The sequence below is a fragment of the Euleptes europaea genome, chromosome 19, assembly GCF_029931775.1.
Source record: "Euleptes europaea isolate rEulEur1 chromosome 19, rEulEur1.hap1, whole genome shotgun sequence".
Taxonomy (NCBI): Eukaryota; Metazoa; Chordata; class Lepidosauria; order Squamata; family Sphaerodactylidae; genus Euleptes; species Euleptes europaea.
Genome location: NC_079330.1, coordinates 10894016 through 10903630, shown reverse-complemented (window position 1 = coordinate 10903630; position 9615 = coordinate 10894016).

Genomic DNA, 9615 nt, shown 5'->3' with positions numbered 1-9615 from the left:
AAACAAAAAAACAAAACAAAAAAGGAATTCGGTGAATTTCACCATGACGTTGTCTGACGGCCAAACGTTCTGTGCTTGACTACAATGCTCAGATATGAGATGACCGCCTACTGGGTTCGGTTTCAACCAAATGACACGAATGCCTGGCAAACAGGTATACACTGGATTTCCCCCCCCCCCAGAACATGCCACTACCTATCAGATGCAAATAGCTTTTTCCTGTTTGGATTTCTTTTAAGCCCCTTATAGATGTAACGGATCAAACAGATCATTCATTCAGCCTACTGAATGAATGATCAGAGCCAGCATGGTGGAGTGGTTAAAAGCGGTGGATTGGAGCGGTTGACTCTAATCTGGAGAACCGGGTTTGATTCCCCACTCCTCCACATGAGCGGCGGAGGCTAATCTGGTGAACTGGATTTGTTTCCCCACTCCTCCACGTGAAGACAGGTGGGTGACCTTGGGCTAGTCACACCCTCTCAGCCCCACCTACCCCACAGGTTGTGGGAAAGGGAAGGTGATTGTAAGCCGGTTTGATTCTTCCTTAAGTGGGGGAGAAAGTTGGCATATCAAAACCAGCTCTTCTTCTACTTTAATTTTTTTTAAGTCAGTGTTTTTGCATCGGAAAAACAGCTATGAGCACAAAAAAGGGAGGGAGGTGGAGTCATGATTGCCGCAAGGGCCAGGCAGTCAGCACTAGGGAGGCTGCAAACATGTTCAATAGTCAAACTTACCCTGTGCAACTGTGATTATCGGATGTGAGGTGATCACACCAAACAGGTTTACATAGTTTCCCCCCAAAAAAATGGTGCACGTGGGAAAACCATTTCCTTTTGACTAGAGAAGCAATGCAGCAAGAAAGGGGGAATCGAATGCAACTGAGCTATGCGATAAAGCGCATGGATGAAAAGCCATTTGTCCTGCCCTGCACGGTTAGAAAGGAAGCCAGTGAGGCAACGTCCAGAAAGGGCACAAATGAGTCAACAAACAGACAAATGGTCCATTTGAAAAACCAGGTCCATGTTCATCGTTGGTGGACAAGACAAGGGGCTGAGGCATTGGAAAAGCCAAGGCGGAGTCTGATATAGTTGGACTCGCAAAAGAGAGTCTCTCTCGAAGTTGCCTCCGGAGTATTATTTCCGAGGATTTTCCTTCGACTGGAATTGGATGACCTAATAGTGTCCCAACGGGGAATTGAACCCTTAAATGGTAGAATATCCAAGATTATTTGTGAAGCTTCCAACATCAATCTCATGGATCGAGGCTCGTGGCTGGTGTTGGAGGTGACCTTTTCCTCTTCAGGGAAATTCTGGTTTTTAGGTGCAGAAAGTTCTTGTGGTGCTTGGTTTAAAAGGGATAAGTAGGTCTTAATGGGGTGGGGGAGTAACTGGGAAGAATGCTAGGAGTTTAATAAGTCAGTCGTCTCAGTAAGCCGCCCTTCAATAAATTGGACTGTTCTTGCCATCAATAGACTTTGTTCCGAAAGTAAAGTAGAAGTTGTTAGAGCTAGTTTGAGGGTCAGTTGGCGGGGAGGCTGTACTGAATGTGGGAATGTGTTTTCCAGGTGAGTCACTTCTGCTTCCACTTCAGCATGAGCTAGATCTTCTGCTAATTCTGTTATTACCTCTGCTTAACCCTCCTCTCTTTCTTCCTCCAAGAGAGCAAATCCAGGATGTGAGGAAAACCGGTGGGTGTTCGAACATACCTCGTCAGCACAGCGCATAGCCTATTTTTTAACACCTGGATTAATCGTCACCTGCAAATGCCTGTACGGTACCAGAAGACTATGTACAGCATCAAATGTTCACTCTTGCTCAGAATGGTTTCCAAACCATTTGAAATAATTGCCTACTTCCTGTTGTCCAAGTGACTACATCTCGTGTAGCTTTCCTGGGCGAATGGCCCGGTGGCTAATTACTGTTTGTGAAATGCCCTGCAGACTTTTGATCACGGTCAATCAGATGGACGATGGAGACGTGTAATGCTTTAATGATAGGGTGCTGTCCAAGAAGTATTCTCGCCGTAGCTGCGTGAGAATGAATAGGGCTGGTGGTGTCCGATGGATCACATTCACTGACTTGGTTCCATTTGAAGATTAGGGATGGTTTCTCATCCTCGGTGCTTAATGCTGGAGAGGAACAGCAGCATGAAGATTGTAGATGGCCAAAAAGAGAGACAGTTTGGTGTCGTTGTTAGGAGCACTGGACTCTAATCTGGTGAACCGGGGTGGTTTCCCCACTCCTACACATGAAGCCTGCTGGGTAACCTTGGGCTAATCACAGTTCTCTCCAAAGTCTTTCAGCCCCACCTGTCTGTTGTGGGGAGGAGAAGGCAAGGCAATTGTAAATCACTTTGAGACTCTTTAAAGGTAGAGAAAACCGGGGTATAAAAACCAACTCTTCTTCTTCCTCCTCCTTCTCCTCCTCCTTGGAGTGGTGGACTCTGATCTGGAGAACTGGGTTTGATTCCCCACTCCTCCACATGAGCTGCGGAGGCTAATCTCGTGAACTGGATTTGTTTCCCCACTCCTACTCACATGAAGCCAGCTGGGTGATCTTGGGCTAGTCACTCTGTTGTGGGGAAGGGAAGGGAAGGTGATTGTAAGCTGGTTTGATTCTTCCTTAAGTGGTAAAAAAAGTCGGCATATAAAAACCAACTCTTCTTCCTTCTCCTCCTCCTTCTTTGTTACCTGTTTAGGATTGGATTTTTTAAAAAAACCAACCTGTCTTTTTAATATCATTCCCTTTCTGTTGTGTCTATAAATCTGCCTGATAGATGCACACTCCAATACATTCCATGAAGTGAGCTCTGACTCAGAAAGCATATGCAGGAATGAAATATATTATCCTTTAAAGTGCCACCAGACTCCTTATCCTTTTAGATTCAGACTAACAGCTCACATACATGTGCAGTGATGCTCCACCATGGCTTTGACCTAGGCATGATTGAACCCTCCCCAGTTCCATCCCATTTAGGGTTGATCTCCCTCTACTCCCTAGGATTCAGCCCAACAATCTTCTGTCAAAGTTAGCAAACTTCACGTAAAAGATTCCTACGTCTTCCCTCCCCTCCTCTTACAAAATTTTTATTTTTACTGATCCCCTGTGTGTGTGCTTTCCTCACCCCCTGGAAAGGCCAGGTGAGGCTTACTACCAGACATGGTATCATAGAATCATAGAGTTGGAAGGGGCCATGTAGTGGTGTAGTGGTTAAGAGCGGTGGTTTGGAGCGGTGGAGTCTGATCTGGAGAACCGGGTTTGATTCCCCACTCCTCCACATGAGCAGGAGACGCTAATCTGGTGAACTGGATTTGTTTCCCCACTCCTCGACACGAAGGCAAGTGACAGGTCTGTTAGAGCTCTCTCAGCCCCACCTACCTCACAGGGTTTGTGTTGTGGGGAGGGGAAGGGAAGATGATTGTAAGCCGGTTTGAGTCTCCCTTAAGTGATAAAGTTGGCATATAAAAGCCAACCTCCTCCTCCTCCTCCTCCTCCTCCTCCTCCTCCTCCTCCTCCTCCTCCTTCTTCTTCTTCTTCTTCTTCTTCTTCTTCTTCTTCTTCTTCTTCTTCTTCTTCTTCTTCTGTTAGAGTAGTTCCACAGTGGAACAGGCTTCCTCGGGAGGTGGTAAGCTCTCCTTCCCTGGAGGTTTTTAAGCAGAGACCAGATGGCCATCTGTCAGCAATGCTGATTCTATGACCTTAGGCAGTTCATGAGAGGCAGTTTATGAGAGGGAGCGCATCTTGGCCATCTTCTGGGCATGGAGTAGGGGTCACTGGGTGTGTGGTGGGGGAGGTAGTTGTGGATTTCCTGCGTTGTGCAGGGGGTTGGACTAGATGACCCATTTGGCCCCTTCCAACTCTATGATTCTAAATTCTACAATTCTATGACTTTGGAGAGCTACCCTGGTTGTGACTAACAACCTTCACTGTCCACTCAGCCATAGAAACCTGCAGCACCTGTTTTACCACAGAAGATAGCCCTCTCCCAAAAGTTCTTGGGATGTGGCGTGATCACTGAGGCACCAGCCAGGCATTGCAACCTTACTGGGTAACCACAATGTCAGTGGACCTGAATGTCTTGCAACGTCACCATCTCCTGGTACGGCATTAAACTGTCCCGCACATCAATTACAGAGAGGTTTAGGGATGTGTGAACCTGTATTTTTTTTGTCCTTTTGCTTATTTTAGGGTTGGCCTATATTCAAGGAGCCCAGACTCTTCTCAACTGAACTCCTTAAAAATCCATCTGTTCGTTAGAAAAGAGGAAGAGTCCAGTAGCACCTTAAAGACTAACAAAATTCCTGGAAGGGTCTGAGCTTTCGTGAGTCACAGCTCATTTCTTCAGATCTTCAGAGAGCCATCGTGGTGTAGTGGTTAAGAGTGGTGGCTTGGAGAGGTGGAGTCTGATCTGGAGAACTGGGTTTGATTCCCCACTTCTCCACATGAGCGGTGGACGCTAGTCTGGTGAACTGGATTTGTTTTCCCACTCCTACACACGAAGCCAGCTGGGTGACCTTGGGCTAGTCACAGCTCTCTTAGAGCTCTCTCAGCCCCACCTAACTCACAGGGAGTCTGTTGTGGGGAGGGGAGGGGAAGGTGATTGTAAGCTGGTTTGATTCTTCCTTAAGTGGAAGAGAAAGTTGGCATATAAAAGCCAACTCTTCTTCTTCAGATATCTGAAGAAGTGAGCTGTGGCTCATAAAAGCTCATACCCTGCCAGGAATTTTTTTAGTCTTTAAGGTGCTACTGGACTCTTGCTCTTTTCTACTGCTGCAGACAGACTAACGCGGCTACCCATCGTGATCTGTCTGTTTATTACTTCAGGACAATATAAAATGAGTGTGCCGATCACTGTGGGAAGCAAGACAGTTCTAATACCGTGTCTCGGGAGAAAAAAGACCAAGTTTCAATAGGGGCTGGATTACTGCAAATATTTGATTTTCCCCCCTGTTTATATATTAACATAAAAATAGTTTGTGCTTAGGAATCTGATTTGGAATTTTCTTTGGGGCCTTGAGAGCAACCCTAAACAGGACTATCTGGAAGTAAGTCCCATTTTAGTCAGTGGGGTCTATTCCCAGGTGAATGTTTTTAGGACTGGTGCCATTTTTTTCCTTAAAATGTCAGCATTCAAGATGGGAACTGGCTGAAGCAAAACTGATCCGGGTGACCTTCAGTGATAAGAATCTGTAGTCCAATTAGCTTGGCGCATAAAACTATAATTAAAACTTTTAAAAAATGACTCTGCGGGACGTTTACATTTCTGTTACTTCCTCCTTCTCTGAAGTTTGGTCTGACTGGACCCTTCTTTTGAGAACTACCAGCTCATTGAGGAGAAGGGCAGGGAATGAATGAATGAATGAATGAATGAATGAATGAATGAATGAATGAATGAATGATGCCAATCTGTTTATGTATGACACGAACACATGAAGCCGCTGTATAAGGAATCAGACCATTGGTCCATCAAGGTCAATATTGTCTGCTCAGACTGGCAGCAGCTCTTAAGGGTCTCAAGTAGAGGTAATTCACCCCGTGGGGCAGAGTGGTAAGCTGCAGTACTGCAGTCCAAGCTCTGCTCACGACCTGAGTTTGATCCCAACGGAAGTTGGTTTCAGGTAGCCGGCTCAAGGTTGACTCAGCCTCAGTGTCGTGAATTTTGTAAAAAGGTTATAATTGGTCTCACCTACTGACACCGGTTCTCTTGTCAGTTGAGTCGAGTGGGGTGGGGGTGGAGAACCCTACAGTATATTCCACTGAGTTGTAAAGGTTGTTCAGTTTTTAAACACAAATCATCATGGTCAAAATATATAGAAATCAGTATTTTAGGGATAGAAAAATGACCCTAGGTTTTAGAACCAAAACTTACTAAATTGTAGACTAAGACGAAAATAGGAGACCCAGGCCCAGAGTGGTAAGCTGCAGTACTGCAGTCCAAGCTCTGCTCATGACCTGAGTTCGATCCCGATGGAAGTCGGTTTCAGGTAGCCTGCTCAAGGTTGACTCAGCCTTCCATCCTTCCAAGGTCAGTAAAATGAGTACCTAGCTTGCTGGGGGTAAAAGGAAGATGGCTGGGGAAGGCACTGGCAAATCACCCCGCAAACAAAGTCTGCCTTGGAAACATCGGGATGTGACGTCACCCCATGGGTCAGGAATGGCCCGGTCCTTGCATAGTGGACCTTTACCTTTACCTTTTACCACCTGATCCTTCTAACTGGAGATGCCAGGATGGCATCTGGATGCCAAACAGATGCTCTGCTGCTGAGCCACGGCCCCTCCCTATCATTTAAAGATAGCTTATATTGTAAGTGTTACTTCTGTGCTTGATAGCTTTAATCAGTTATCATTGTTGAGCGAGCTGATGCATACGCAGTACTTTGTGGATTTAATTGCGGTTTCCAGGAAATAGTGCAAGTCTGCGAAAATGCATTTTGATTCTGGTTATGTAAATTTCTTCCTCTAGTCCAGCCTCAAATGCGTCAAAACAAAAAAGACGTCATTTTTGTAAGGTGATTTTTTTTTCTGTGGGATTCAATAGATGACAGATGGGGAGAGGGACAGCTGAAGTAGAACAGTGTGAGAATACACATGTGGAGATAATTGTGATGCACTTTAGAAGCCTTCGAACATGCTGCTCGTAATATGTGACCAAAATGCAGTGTGGACAGAGGTAAGTTGGTTTCCCCACGAGGGGTGTACACCAATATATTTTTGATATTTTTCAGGTTTCATAGAACTGAACATTTTCAGAAAATCTGAAAAAAGCCGAATCCCCATACCTATATGGGGTTTTTTCCGGCTTTTTCTGAAAATTTTCGGATCTATTAAACCTGAACCCAAAAAATTCCATTCTGTTTCTGAAATCTGTGTGGTTTTTGGAGGTGGCAGGCAGTGCAGAGTTGAACACTGGGCTAGGCATTATTCAACATTATTTGGGATCCGCTTTTCGGCTTCCTTTAAATCACCGCCATTTTTTCAGTTCGGCTTTGCCAAATGCACACCCCTATTCCTCATTAGTGGCTGTATTTTATATGGTTTAACTCCTATTTTTAAATCAACTCATGTACCTAGTTTGCCAAACATATATTTTTGCTATCAAGTCGCAGCCTACTTACAGTGACACCCTATAGGGTTTTCAAGGAAAGAGATGAGCAGAGGTGGTTTGACATTGCCTGCCTCCGTGTAGTAACCCTGGACTCCCTTGGTGGTCTCCCATCCCAGTACTAACCATGGCTGACCCAGCTTGGGTTCCAAGTTCTGACAAGATCAGGCTAGCCTGGGCCATCTAGGTCAGGACTAGGGTATGAAATGCGCTCAGTAAATGCAATGTTTCTTAAGATGAACAGCTCGGATCAACTCCTGTGTCAGATGAACGGATGAAAACAGTATTGTGCTGTCATTGCTGGACTTTGGCACCATCATACAAAAATCACAATATACTGAATTTTCAGGGTAATATTGCCAACTGATTGCCTCTTCGCAGAGATATTTAGTGGAAAAACTCATATGATTCCTTCAGCCCAAACAATTAGTTTAAGAGGACCACATCCACTATGAAAGAAGACAATTCCTCTCCAACCAGCAGAGGGTGCCCTTGGTTCACACATTCTCAGTGGCACCTTCCAGACTCCATAGTGAGGTATTCCATGCTTGTAATGTAATTTATTGAGCCCCATGGGTCAGAGTGGTAAGCTGCAGTACTGCAGACAAAGCTCTGCTCATGACCTGAGTTCGATCCCGACGGAAATTGGTTTCAGATATTCTCAGCTCAAATTCTCAGTCTTCCATCCTTCCAAGCTTGGTAAAATGAGTACTCAGCTTGCTGAGGGTAAAGTGTAGACGACTGGGGAAGGCAATGGCAAACCACCCCGCAAATATAGTCTGCCTAGTAAACGTCATGATGTGTGACATCACACCATGGGTCAATGATGTACCTTTACCTTTAATATATACATCTGCTGGGAATAAGGGTGATTTTGAGAGCCAGCATGGTGTAGTAGTTAAGAGCAGTGGTTTGGAGCGGTGAACTCTGATCTGGAGAACTGGGTTTGATTCCCTACTCCTCCACATGAGGGGCAGACACTAATATGGTGTACTGGATTTGTTTCTCCACTCCTCCACATGAAGCCAGCTGGGTGACCTTGGGCTAGTTACACTCTCTCAGCCCCACCTACCTCACAGGGTGTCTGTTGTGGGGAGGGGAAGGGAAGGTGATTGTAAGCTGGTTGAGTCTCCCTTAAGTTGCAAAGAAAGTCGGACTCAGCATATAAAAACCAACCTTCTTCTTCTTCTACCTGTGTAGGAGTTCATCTTCTGAGGTCAGATTCTTAAATCAAATACCACTTGGTTTGAAACTTGTCTTTCAGACTGTATCTTTGTCCTTCAGTTAGGGGCAAAGTCCTTGCTATTACCTTATCTGAGCCCAGGACAATGGGTACCTGTATGAAAATCCATGAAACTTGGGCACATTTTTTCAAGTTACAATACAATGTGTGTGTGTGTAAAGTGCCTTCAAGTCGCAGCCGACTTATGGCGACGCCTTTTGGGGTTTTCAGGGCAAGAGACTAACAGAGGTGGTTTGCTAGTGCCTTCCTCTGTATAGTATTAGATGATGAGGTCTGCTATGGATTGAGCAATCCAATAGGATATGTTCCACTAAGTCGGGGATTCCAGTGTCACAGGCGCATAACCAGGCATTGTGAGGTGTTCAATGAAACCAGCCATAAGTCACTGCCGATGGAAAGGCATTTAATCTTGCCAACATAAAGGCTCTTCTCTGAAATGGTAGAGCTAAATTATAAAGGTAGTTAGCACAGGTTCCGTAGGTTGTGGCAATGCCTAAAGCACCAGAAGAACAAATTCTTGGGGAGTGAGGGGGGGGGAAAGCTGCCTTTCATGATCGTATAAACGCCTTTGGATGGTTTGAAAGAAGCGACCTTCTTTCTCCCTGAGCTCCCTCCTAGGCTAAAGACACTGTTGACTTACGTTTAACACTGGCCCGGGCAACGTGCCCAGTTGGGTCACGAACACAACAAACATTTAAGACACAATGACACAACGAGCCCCACTGGCCAAGTAACGAAACCACTTGCACAAATGTGGAAGAAATACCGAGATATGGGATATGATGAAAGAGAGGATTTATTGAGGGGAGTAAGTCGAGCATGGAATCAGTGATGACAAGGATCAAACATACATTTGCAATACCAAGATGCCCATCTTATCATGCAGATATTCCCAACACACACGCAAACTGCACACCCATGCACACACATATTCCAAACAACCACACACACACGCACTGTGAACGCGATACACATTCAGGGGGAGGCAAGAAGTCAAAGAGGTAGGGCAAGACGTTAGAGGTGGACAATCCAGGGGGAAAGTAGATTCCACACACACACACCCGCCCCCAAATTTGTAAAATACTCAGAACAGGGTTGGCAGACAGAGTTTTTGCAGTTTGTTTACGTAATAACATAAGAATATAAGAATATAAGAAAAGTCATGATGGATCAGACCTAAGGCCCATCAAGTCCAGCAGTCTGTTCACATGGTGGCCAACCTGGGGCCTCTAGGAAGCCCACAAACAAGACAACTGCAGCAGCATTGTCTG